This window comes from Etheostoma cragini, chromosome 10 (assembly GCF_013103735.1).
Source record: "Etheostoma cragini isolate CJK2018 chromosome 10, CSU_Ecrag_1.0, whole genome shotgun sequence".
In the NCBI taxonomy this organism is placed as follows: Eukaryota; Metazoa; Chordata; class Actinopteri; order Perciformes; family Percidae; genus Etheostoma; species Etheostoma cragini.
Genome location: NC_048416.1, coordinates 23,107,547 through 23,121,439, shown reverse-complemented (window position 1 = coordinate 23,121,439; position 13,893 = coordinate 23,107,547). Strand labels below are relative to the sequence as shown.

Sequence of the window (13,893 nt, the reverse complement as noted above, 5' to 3'; positions counted from 1 at the left end):
AAATTATACAAAATTTTGAGCAACAGTAGATATGGCCTATTTAAGTGGCTCAAATGTGGCTTAGCAAGTGGAATCAGTGAGCAAGCCGGTACTGCTGAACTTTCATATAGTTTGCAAATTCCTGCTGGCATTAAGCCTGTTAAGACATACGTTTTTTCTTATCCTCATCCCTTCATAATCTGTTATGAATCCAGTTGCAGTATGGGTGAGTGGCTGGATATATTTTTTTGATAAAAATCTTTTGGCTTGTAATATTGACGTTACTATAAATTATCACACAAATATCAGTGGCATTATATGTGAAAGAGTGAAGGTATGTGCAGTGTGTATTAATGAAAAAACAACACAGTGACACAAACAAATGATATAAATGGTCTTTAAGATAATGTATTTACATAATAAAGGAAAGAAAAAAAGTGAAAATTAGCACAAAGAATATTCATAGGTTTTACTAGTATAATCTTCAACAGAACTAATCCTTAATTTGCGGATTTGAAAGTTCAGTTACCTCAAAGCTATTACTCCACTCAGCACTAAAATGTGCATTATGAAATACTCATTTCTGCCTTGTCATGCCTAGTTGCTGAACTCTTCCAGTCAAAGTAATGGATTTTATTGATGATCTTTCAAAACCCAGTGAACACATAATTTTGAAGCATGAATGGTGCTAGTGGCGTCCATAACAGCACCCTGATGATGTGGGGGCCAGTGGATTTGAATGCCTGTGCGCTTACTGAAATACCTTTCAGTAATCATACGTGTTAAATTCTACCCATCATATACCTCATCACAGGGCTACCTTTAAAGGTCACGTGACAAGGTTTTGGATGCTTTTAGATAGGCCTTAGTGGTAGTCCTTTAATAGCATATCTAAAGTATTTTTCCCAAAAGTCTGCCATGACCAACTGCCTCTTTGCTAGTTTGAAAGCTATGATGTCTCTCTCTCATGGGTGGGCCAAATTCTCTGGTTGGGCAAAGCAGAGAAAGGGGAAGTTATCCAGAGCAGGATTGGTTTCCACCTATCACCATCTCTAGCCACTGGGGGACCAAAGGCAGGCTGGGGCAATGCCTATTAATGATTAAAAAAAAAAACTCAAATTGAAATTCTTATGCCATGGGACCTTTAAATCGCCACAATCATCACTATCCAAATTGTTTTAGTTAACAGCATATAAGGCTTTTACTATCATTGCCATGGAATTTGATCACTAAACCTTAGCTTTCTAAACCATTTTAGTTTTTTTTCTTCTGTCTAAGGAAATTATATTCTTCAACACAAATATTTACAATGATGGCACACTATCATGATCATTATCACTACAACTTAGATGAATTGATTTGTTTAATCACCTTTTAGTTTTACTAGTTTTGGCATCCTACGTGTACCTTTTACAGACCATGAGTGCAGCCCGTTGGGAAGATATACCAAGTGACAAGAACAAGTAAAACGTTGTTCCACATATGCTGTGGATACTTTGCAATGAGTTACTAGTTTAATTCCAGCTGCTTTACGGTCGACTGAACCTGCTGCCCTTTCCCGCTCAATGAACAAGGCTGTCAACCCAGAGAACCAAAGTGAGCACAGGCAGATTAACCAAGCAGTACTGTTTAATGGAAATGAGTGTTATGTTTGCTCAAAAAGTATCTGTTAGTTGTCACTATGCTCTTCTGTGAAATAAAGAGGCTTAACATGTCTTAAAAGTTGTTGGGTTTAAAGTGTTGCCTTTAAGCTGTTGCTCATGTGACTTCAACAATGTGTCAGTCAGTCTGTAAGGGAAATCCAAGTCTGCACCAATAAGTTAAATGGCATGAGTCCTGCAAATGCTACTCCCTTGTCATCACCAACTCAAATTATGGTGAAATGAGCCATTCTCTGGCAGCTGTTGAGGCAGAGAAATGATCAAGTTTGCTTGGATTCTGTGCATATGTCATACAGGTCTTTTCTTGCCTGCTATCGTGGTATGGTTTAGCTATAGTAATGTTCTTCCTTGGACTGACATTTCTTCAAGGATGTTTATCCTGGATCACTGGGCATTTGTACTGGCTTACTCATGAGCTCACTCTCCATGTCTGCTCTGATTTGTTTCTTTGTTTTCTTTCAGACCCTGGAGTAAGTGGCCTGTGAATAGAGTTTCACTGGACGTTTTCTAAAGGACTTCCTTGCTTCTGTAACAGTGTATGAACATTTGACATTGGGAAGACCAGCAGGTATGTCCAAATTAATTTATACCTTCTTTTAATTAGAGATGATGCTGCCTTTTTATTTCAGTTCATAAGTCAGGTTTAGATATAAAGGTCAGTTTTGAATTTTGAGAAATTTAAATATAGCCAAAAAATCCAAATCAACCACAGCATTCTGATTCCAGCATGTGCACGTATGCACACAAACTGCATATGACATTATGTATGTATTACTTATCTAAACATAATTGAAAGGTTGTTTTCAAGATAGCACTAGGACAATGTAAATTAAATCTACACAATAGCAAGGCATAGAAAAACAAAACAGAAGAGAGTGTCCCTGTGAGTCACAGCTGAATTTACTGCCATAGTTTTAAATGAAAGATATGACGCGTGGTTGATTGCTAACCAGCCATGAGAAGCTATTGACTCGATTTGACTCTGCTGGAAAGGCAGAGAGTCTGGTGGAGCATTAACACTAGAAGCACATTGATGGCCCTTTGAGAGAGTCTGTGTCGGTACCTGTGTTGCAGCTGGCCGAGCAGCTCTACTAAGAGAGGCTCTCCAGTGTGGGCGTCTGTAGGGGAGTGTTACAATAGCTGCTACAAGCAGAACAAGTAGACTTATACACACATACACATTTTTTGTTGTAAAATACAATTGTATTATCATCATATATCAACAAAAATCCATGTGAAAATGTTTACAGGGAATATAAAATATCTTAGTGTGTTGTTCCATCTACAACTACTTTAGACATTGAAAGTGGGTCACTAAGCGAAGTTCAGCTTTGATCTTAGAACTGTCACCTTTTGATCCCACAGTTTTCCTGGCTGAACAGCAAGGCATGGGTATTTAAAAATGGAAATTCAGCTAGTTTTATTACATTGGGCCATCTGTTGTTGAATAGATGCTTACGTCCCATGACAGTGAAAGCCCAATTACCCCTAGTTTATAATATATCACAGATAATTAACATGTTTGTTATCTTCTTTCACTGAAATTAGATCATCAGCATGGCATGGCCTGGAATTTATTTAACACGTGTGGTAAAACGTTTGTGATATGTGTACAGTAACTACGCAATTAATGTGGAAAGCACCGTGGAGTAACATATGTCACATGTCAGGTTTCTCTACGTGGTCAAACTCTGCACCACCATGTCTTAATTTTTGGAAAAGGCACTGCAGATGATCAAAACAAGAAATAAGTGGCATATCCAGAATGATAAGATATTGCTTGCTCCATGGGCATGCCTTTCTTGCATTAGTAGTTATATGTTGAAAAAAAAAATGAAATAGGACAAAGGCGAAAAACATAGTTTACCTAACTGAATCACCGGCCCCTATGTCACATCCCAAAGCTTAGAAGCATCAAAGGGACATTTTCTTCCCAAAGGGAACGGATGACACATAATGACAAGGAGGGTGTCAGACACATTTTGCCAACATGCCTGTTCTCAGATGCCAATGCTGCATGTTTGTGGTCATACCTAATGGGTCCCGTTAATTTTTTTTTTTTGCCATTTGCTTTTCTTGTCAATTTTTTCAACAAATGCACCCAGGGAAAATGTGGGAAGAAAGACTGGGACCGGTTAAAAATTAATGTGATCATGTCGGGAAAGGGACTGTGCTGAACGACATGTGGAAAGAAAATGTGTCTCTCTGAACTCCCTTGCTGCCGTGAGGCATAACACAATTAGACTTTAGAGTGTTTTTTCCTCTCCCTCTGCCAATCTGATTTCTGCTCTTGCTAGGCTATTCTCTTTCATCTGCTTTATTCTTCTGTATTGTCATAATGTAGCAGACCCTGAGTGCTCTCACAGATCACTGGTACAGCTTATCAGTGAAGTGGTGCCGCTTCAAATTGGGTCCCTTAATTTAGTCTCTCTACATTCATTCTCAGGATTACACTTTCAGGGGAAAAGGCTGCAGTAGTGGAGAGGATAGATAAACATACTCTAGGTAGAACAATCTAGAGTACTATATGGAAATGTAGAGTTGAGTAGAGTTTCGGAACTGAGAGAAGTAAGAAGAGTGTGTTTGCAGTTCCAAATGTTAAAGCAGCCCTCTGCTTTTGGAAATGACTTCTCTCATCAAGCCGTAGCAGATAAGTGGTAGGAAAATTTAAATTTAACCCATTCTGGAAATATTAGTTAAAGCTCATTTTACATACTGTATATTTTGTTCTACAAAAAAACAACAGTTTATTAATAAGTGCAGTACATTGCAACTGTGGTTTAAGTAGTACGATTTAAATAAATTTAACAAATGATGGTCACCCATTTTTAAGGAAACTTAGGAACTAAGGAAACTAGTTGTTGGCTCTGCAATAATTCCCTTCATTTAAAAGCTGCCTTGTATCCAAGTATTCACATTTAGGTGTTTGTATAGCATGGTGGTGAATATTTCATAGAATTGTTTTCACCAACCTCAACTGAACCTGGTGAGTACCAAAAACCTGAAAATGTTGTGTCCATATCTTTTCTGTTTCATCACTTACTTCTCAAACTTCTAATCTACTTCACAGAGTCAGTACTTATTTCACTTCATAGTTTATAACTCTTCCATGTAGATCCATGAAACAAATGATATTCGGTCAAATTCAGTAATATAGTATTTGACCGACAAAAGGGGGTAGGAATAAGACAATTAATGCTGCATATGTACATACTAATATAAAACATGCAATACAAAGTGTTGTACGTTTTAAACATAGCAGTGCAAGATGTAACCAAAGAGATATACATATTTTGAATTTTCAGCATGTTTGCACTTTAAGCATTCAACATAAAATGGTGTACAGTTGCAGCTGTGAAGGGGGTCCAGTAGAGCCTTGTGTACTGAACCAGTGTCCCTGTTTTACTGGATTTAATGGATATGCTCACCTACTGCATTAGGATATTTTCTGACTATATATATTGTTAAATGCTGAGCAGCTGTCTCAAAATTCACATTTCAAACTGTTTTTAGGCATTACTCATGGATGTGACAGTTGAAACAATATTCATATGTGGCAGCACTTTACTGGAACAAATGTAAAGGCATGATTAAGCCATTAAGGCCACATCTGCCAGCCTAATTCCTTTTTAATATGCAGAGAACTCTGCTGTATATTGCTACAGTGGAGGTGACATTTTAATTAGGCAAGGGCTGTAAAAAATGTTTACCACGAAGTTGCATGGAGCTACTGCTCAAATCACTGTGGCGAATGGTAAACAGTTGTCCACACTGGCTACCAATGTCAAACCAGCTCAGCCCAGAAATCCCACTGACCTCCCACAGACCTCCATACTATCATTGCTGTTAGCTTTGTCACATATTGAGAACAAAAAAAGGTGAAGGCAACCGAAATTCCTTTCCATCTGTTCTAGCTGATTATAAGGCTTTCATTCAAGGAAAACCATTATATTTGTATGGACTACTTAGACAGCTGAGCTTGTTACACCAGTACATTTAAATTTATTTTTAAGACTTTTTCCCATGCTAAATCCCACTTGAGATTTTCTTATATTAATACTGTCGTTGACATAAACACCAGGGCTGGAAATCGAACTCTCAGATTATGAAGACACACAAAATGACAACAAGCACAGACAGAAACCATGAATGATGTTGGTAAATACTGTATACATGTTCAACTAAATTATTTCTGGTTTGCATGGATAATTCCCTATCTATTCCATGAGCAAAGTTAATAAATTATGATGGGATTGAGGAGAGAAAAACTTAATCTAGGATGAATTTGACTCATCTGTATTATTTATGTCCCATCAAAAGACAAAAGAAGAGATCAGCCTGTTAAATTAAGTAAAATTACTTAAGTACATCAGAATATTTGTGTATTATTTTTCCTTACCTTATAAGCATTATAGATAAATGGATTGTTTAGCCCGTTATTATTTATTATAACAGACAGTGCATTTTTAAACTCAAATGTTTCGTATGCATCAGTTATATTCATCTAAATCAAACGTACACATGAAAAAAGTGCATCAGTCATCAACAGAGTTGCTGATTTGAATCTCAGGAACAGCTAGTACAGTAATACATTATGTGAACTGTATATTTAGTTTGAAGTAAAGCTGTTTAATAATACAAGGAGGAACTAATGTCTGACTGTACTGAGCTATGCTCCAGAACATACACTGTACTGTAACTGGGACAGAAGGATTTTGAAGCACGGAATTGATGTAACACAGATAATACATGAATCCTTCTGTAATGTTTCACAGTCAGTCATTATATCTTAGCCCTCTAGTGTAGCTTCAGAACTCTAAGATGTTAGAGTATAAAGCATATTTACAGTTTCATATTTACTAGTTGAAGTTAAGTGAATGTGATATTTCATGACGGTAGGATTCATGAATATGTATGTGCAGCTGAGGGACTGCTCCCGTTAACAGCAAACTCTCTGCACAGCTTTTACGCTTGGCACCGCCTTAGCACATGACTTGGCATTTTGATAATACATTATTACTATGTCATTGTAATGATACAAATTATCCTGTGACATTCAACAGAATTTCTTGAATTGGTATGAAGAAATGTGTGCTGTAATGACGGGAAAAAAAACTAGACACAATTCAGTCAGCAAAAGCACTAAGGGTTGGTAGCATGCAAATCTAATCAACTGGGGGATTTTAGGATTGTGTAAAGCATTCTAGGCACATCCTTGTCAAAGCACAGTTTGACTAGTATCGTAAGTGGGAAGAGGCAAACACATAGACGGATAAGGACTTCCTCAGCAGCAGTCAGCACTGTGGACAGCTCCGCTCGGTGTTGTGTCCTCCTTAGGACCTCGGACAGCTCTCCAGGGATCCTACCGCAGTCGTCCGCAGTTCATCTACAGTGTACCTACTGATCAAAGACCTGCGTATTTTTGTTCTTTCGCTGTACTTCACCGCACACGTTCACTGTACTTATTATTTTAGAAACTGGCCATTTCAGCTACAATTCTAAGTAATCTGAAGGCAGCTTTATGAACAAGATGAATGGGTCTGTTAGCAAAACGTGCTTTATTGATTTAGTTTTTTTTCTGGAATAATGAACTCACTATTATGTGAGGTAACCATGGTAACCTATTATTTAACTGTTCCAAAACCTGTTAAGTTCTGGCAAATGTTCAATTAGTCTGGGGATATGTTCCAATAGGAGCCCTAAATTGGACAACTGCGTTTTTTATAAATAAACTGAAAAATCGAATGATCTGTAGATTCAATTAATCAATAGGGAAATGTCTGTGGTGTATGTCCTGAGTTTAAAGTAGATACTATTACTTATGCTACATTGATTAAACTTTATTAAGACAAAGGGGTTTTGCCTTTTTTACTCACGGTTTAATATTGGACGCATAAAGATGCATTTTACACAATAGCAACAATAGTTATTATTGAAATAAGCAATAAATATCAATTATGGAGAATAGGTTTTGCATCTCTGATAAAAGTAAAAGATGAGACCGAACCAAAAAATACTTAACTCTCTATATTAGAGGTGACGTTGCACCCAGCAACAAGCTTCATGTTGATGTAACTTTTTATGCCACAGCCATAAACAGAGTTTTTTAACAAAATAAGCGAATTAAAAGAAAAATAATAGAAAAAATATTATAAAAATTAAAGCTGCAAGCTCCTCTGCACACGTCAGGGTTACTTGCAGGGTTTTACTTGTTCATTTGAACTGTAAAAGGGGGCGTGGCCAAAGCATTGGTTGGTGCAAACCTTTACCAATAAAAATGAAGTCTCTGCTGAGTTCAATGATACCTCACACAAGACTCTACGTCATACAGTTCATTAGAACTGTAAAAGGGGGCGTGGCCAAAGCATTGGTTGGGGCAAACCTTTACCAATAAAAAGGAAGTCTCTGCTGAGTTCAGTGATACCTCACATAAGACTCTACCTTAAACAGGTGGCCAGTTATGAAAGGGGTGTGGCTTAAAGTTAGATGTTATTGTGTATTCAAGCAGTAGTAGTTTTCTTTTGATGTTATTGATTAATGAAAGTTTGAGGACTTTTTCAGTATTTCCTGTGAAACGTTTTCAGCCAATGATATATTTCCTACCTTCAGATGCTTTTGTCTTGCAGAAAACGGACTGCTTTGTTTCCACTAACAAGACACATTATTTTGAAGTCAGTCATTAGATGTCTTAATTGAGCAGCTAATTTACCTTGTTAAATTGGGACCTCTGTTGCTTCTGCCTCTTTTTGTAATGTTGCTTACTTTTTGTCAACAAATAATAAGAGTTCTGTAGAATGGTACTGCTTTTGTTACAACTGTTATAATTACAGCATTATCATAATAGCCTTTTGGAATCAAACCACGAAGGAACCCTTTCAAATTTATGGCAGCAATTTGCTTTATGTTGGCAATAGAAAGTGGAATTACACCTGCTGAATCGTAAAAGCTAAAAATGCAAAATCCTTTGAAAAAAGTGAAGTGAATGGATCTTTGTTAGTAATGCTCAAAAAATCTCTAGCAACTGTAAAGGCTACTATGTATCTAAGACACAGTGATCTGCTGGTCTCATTATTAGTGTTAGGCTTTAGGTGACTGTCTCCTTCCTTTATTTAGGTCCTTATTACAGCACTTCATTCTTCACGGAACCAGAACAACTGTGGTTCTTTGGTTCCACCCATTGAGATTTGACATTCAGAGCAGCCCTACCCCTGAAACTGTCTGTGTTATTAAGATTCAAATCTTCCTCAAGGCCCTTCAGTGTAGAATTATTTACTGTATGTAGGGCTTTAAAATATATATTCATCATACGCCTGGTCTTCAGAAAGCAATCAGACGAATGACCAGACCATTCAGTGAATATCACCTATCCTGTCTCTATGAAGCACATCTAATAATCTTACAAAGTAAACTCTGATGTAAATTCCCCTCTGCACATGTATGTTTATGAATGCTGTAAATGTGGGATCAGAGTTTCCATCCTCCTTTGACTGTAACACTTCATGGCATCAATCCGTTCAGTCCTGATCGTCACTACAGAAAGCTGTTTTCACACCTGCTGTTTTTTTGGGGGGGCTAAATCTGATTCATGCACACAGTTTTTCCTCCCTTCTCTTTTCATTGTTTGATCTATCTGTGATTTCAGATGCACTAAGACTGCCTTTTTAATGGAAAATCAGTGCCTCCTGTCTCTTCCTGCCACGTCCCCATGAATGATTGGAGTACCAAAAAGACCTTTCATTGCCTGCCTCTAATAATTATATGAATCCATTACTTGACTTGTTCTATACTGGTTTCTTCATTAAGGATGCCATTACTGCTGGCGATTGAGCTTTAAAGCAAAGATTATGGTTGCCTGGCACTTTTTTTATTAGTACAGGTTTTTATGGACATTTTTAAAACGGGTCAAGTTAGGCTGATCCTGTATTTCAATGCCACTACGACTAATAAGTACTGCCACACTGTCCAATACTGTTTTAAATTAGAATCCAGTTAGTCTGTCATACTGGTCTGTCAGTATGAGACAGACCAGTAATCAATTTACAATCATTTTGATAATTGAATAACCAAATTTTAGACAAAATGCCCAAAATTGTTTCTCAAATGGGAATGTTTTCTGGTTTTTTAGTCCTCTATGGCAAAAAGAATATGGGTTGTGTGCTTTTGGTTGGACAAAGCTAGCAATCTTTGGCTCTGGGTTACTGTGATGGGCATTTGTCACTTTTTTGATGAACTAAATGATACATTTAGAACATAAAATCAAATGAATTACTAATGATACAATGAGTCTTATCTTCGGCAGATGCAGCGGCGCAGATAATTTGGCCTCTTTTGATGTTTTTGATGTTCCTTTGAAATCCCAGATACCTGGCATTTAACCAAACATGATCCAACTAGCTTTGTTTGCAATTGTGATGACGGTGAATTTGTATTTTATGAGGTGTTTACATTATTTTATGTGCCCCTAGCATCAATGTACTGTAGCTAATGGGTTATGCATCAGATGGCAGGCAGATATAAACTCTGGACTTTATAACCTTCGTATTTATGCTACTTCAGTCAGTGCTAGCTGTAGTAATATAGTGCATGCTTCTATGCCCTTCTGTGGCCTTTTCACCACGGGTTAATCAGAGCACTGCAGTCAAATGGGGAAGATGAGCATTCGATCTCTAATAATTGTGACTCTTTTGAACGCCCCTTTAGCGAGGGCTTATTTCTTAAACTGTCTGCTCAATAACTCAATTCTACTCTTATCTTGGGCACAAGGAAGCGATTTACAGTGAGGTGGGAGAGCTTTCTCTCATTCGCTGTTGGATGTATCCCACAGGCTGTGAAGACTGTAAAGAATAATAGAGGCCCCCCATCAATGATGTCTTTGATAGATTACCATGGAGATGGGCATTAATAACATGGCACAGTATGTGACAATGGATGGTTTATTGATAGGTGCTACAGAGGCATTTGCAATACAAGGTGGTGGTGACAAATTGTTCCACAGATAGGACCATATAGATAGCTTGTGAATGGAAGAGATGGGTCTATGTGCTACATTGATTTCCGTTATACTTTTTCTATAAATACAAACCTGTTCTGAATTCAACAATTACTAGAATAAAGGAAAGTAAGTATAGGAGTAGAAAATTGCTTTGATGTCAATACTAGCCTCTTATACAATCTAAATATTCCTGGTATTTGCTTATTCTGTGGATAGTATCTTGAAGCTGCAGTAGGTAAAATTGATGGAATAGCTAATTCAAAAGTAATTGAAATATGTCAAAATGTTTGCTAGCAAAAGTCAAATGGGATAATATGTCTCGATCCTGGAAGTGGTGCTGTTCTCATTGTCTAAATAGAATGTGTGGGAACCCATCTGTGCATTGAGACTGCTGAGATGGAAAGCATTTGACTTTGAAGCAATCTTAGGTGGGTTGATGGCATGGCTTATGAAATACTGCTAGATATACAATACACTGTTATTCCCTCATGCACAGCCACATACCGTGCTGCTCATGAGTATAGGAACCCATGCTTAAGTTGAGTAAAAAGAGGAATACAAAATCCATCTTTTGGAAATTGATTGTATTGCCTTAATTAAAAGAATTAGAAAAATCCAACCTTTAAGCACACTAATTTTCTTTGGGAATGAATAATGTATAGTCAATAAATAAATGTTCTACCCTAAAATACAGGGGGCATGAGTATAGACACCACTATGTTAGAAGCAGGGAGATTTTTATTATTAAAGGATGGTTATTTCATGGATCCAGGATACTATGCATCCTGATAAGGTTTCCTTGGCCTTTGGATTTAAAATAACCCCACATCATCACATACACTTCACTAAATCATCTCTCAATGCAAATCATACAAGCTATTTGGCTAAATGAAATAAAACCATGCCAATCACTAGGTATGGTGAAGGGTATGTGATGGAATGGGAATTTAACATAGAGGGGTGTATACTTATGCCCCCTGTATTTTAAGGAAGAACATTTATTTATTTACGATACATTAGTCATTCACAAAGAAATTTGATGCCCTTGAAGGTTGGATTTTTCCTCATTTTTTAATTAAGGCATTAAGATCAATTTCCAAAAGATTATATATTTTTTTTATTCCTCTTTTTTGTCAACTTAAGCAGGGGTTTCTATACTCCTGAGCAGCACTGTAGGTTCTGCACAGTCTAAACAGATTGGACTATAAATTCCTCAGCAATGTGTTTTACAAGCTGGCCGAATGCTTGCGAGCAACACCTATTGTGAATAATTTGGTTGAGGTTTGGTCTTTAACAATAAAGGTAATTGTTCCTAACACGTCTGTCTTAAAATGAAGCAAAACCCATTCAGCACCTTTTGCCAATCTTGTCTTTGTGTGGCAAACTACGCCAAGCTTTGCTGTCTTTCTTTTGCTGTAATCATCTTACAAGCCCTATGATTTATCCCCTGACCCCTTCATGGGCTCCCACCTTTACTGATGGGAACCACTGCACTAGGCCATTATGACGTCCGTCCTGTGGCTCTCCAGGCTCCATTTTGAAAAACATCAAAGACATTTTATTATCCAGAGTTCCATGGATAATACTTTTCATCTTACATGCAGTATATTGTATGTTAGATCCACCAGATATTCCAACATCTCGATCCACCAATCAAATAATAACAATGTTGATAAAAATTATACATTCTGTCAAAAGATGATATTTACTTGACATGACATCTTATTATACAGAGCAAGTATATTTTGGACATGTTTTTGTTATGAATATTTTATAATATCCAATTAACTAATTGCATACAGAAAGAAAAATGGCTCAATTTAGCTCAAGATATTTCTGCTCAAGAAGATACAATGCACCACTTTAACAACAGGACACAATGATGTGATCAGGTATTCTTGGGGGAAAAAAGAACATTTTTTACACTAATCCATCTTGACGGCAAATATTCGTGCTCCTTTTTCCCTCAGTTCTTTAAGTTTTTCTGTGCCTCGTCCTGTTCTCAATTTATTCCTCCAGTTACTTATTTATTTGTTTCCTCAATTTGTTCTGCATTTATAGGTCTGGAATTTGTATGAGACACATTATTTGCATTAGTGGCTGTGCAGAATAAAAATGTAACTCCATTATCTGGCGGGTCTGGTTCACCCTTGTTTGTTCCCTGCCCTTTATTGCTTTTGCTCCCTATTTGACATTATTTGGCCAACTTGTTTGTTGTCACACCCAGTTTGTTCCTTCTGTGTTTGCCCGCTTTTGTATTTGTCTAATGTTTACTGAGCAAAGATGTATTTTTTTCTCTCTTGTTTGCTATTGCTGTTTAGTGAGGAGGTTTTTCTTCTGCACTTGTAGAGACCAAACCAGAAATAAAAGCTGTGCCCATGTTCAGCCGCTCATTTTATGTGGAGCTCCATTGAGAGCTTCATATTAACTCATAGCTCTTCTATTGAGGGGGAAACAATTGATGCAAAACATGTGCAGTATATTGCAATGAAATACAATAGTTGGTCACTGAATACTTTTGATAAGCTTACATATTTCAGATTTAAGTTGAGTAGTGTGACTATTTATTCACCCTTTTAGACATATGGTAGTGGATTAATAATATAGCATGATACAAGGTGTATCAGTTACATAAAAATACCGTGGGCAAAATAAACATAACATGTTCTTAAAGCCAATGGTGAAATTTTTATATAAAACCAAGAAATTCACATTGATACAAAACAAGTAAAAGCAGAAAATCCTCACAATAAACATGCAGTATATTTGGCATTTTCGCTCGATAAATGGCAATTTGACAAGACTGAAACCATGCAATAAAAAATGTGACCGTGAAATACTGTAAATACATTTTTCTATTTTATTATTTATTCTGTTACATTTTTTTTTTATGTTTCCTCTACTCTTCCTCCTATCCCTTGCTGCTGCAACAGTGTGAATTTCTTGAATCTTGAATATATATCTCAGTACATATTCACAGTATACAAATACATGTTTATGTCGCCACCAGGAATGTTTTATACGCCACCAGTTTTCAAATTCCAAACTACACAAAGGGCCATAATGATTCCTATTTAGTTGTTTATACTGTCCCAGCCCCCTGTGGAGTCACAAATGTTAAGAACATACTAAGCAAAATGTTGGTGTGCAGCAAATAAAACCAGACAGGGCTTGAGGTCATGTTTATATAAAAAACCTCCATGTGGGGAGGGGTGGGGCGTCACATTAACACAGAAATGCCAGGCCTCTCTGGTAATGAGA

At 37.0% G+C, this 13,893-nt stretch overlaps 1 protein-coding gene across 2 annotated transcripts in view; it reads left to right on the top strand.

Annotated features, from left to right (window-relative positions):
* The window catches only part of lingo2 (leucine rich repeat and Ig domain containing 2), a 217,017-nt gene that overhangs the window by 67,369 nt on the left and 135,755 nt on the right, over window positions 1-13,893 (top strand). For both annotated transcript variants that reach the window (XM_034883717.1, XM_034883718.1), the window contains one exon: window positions 2,103-2,208. The gene's annotated coding sequence lies outside the window, so the exon portion shown is untranslated. The remainder of the gene's footprint in view (window positions 1-2,102; window positions 2,209-13,893) is intronic.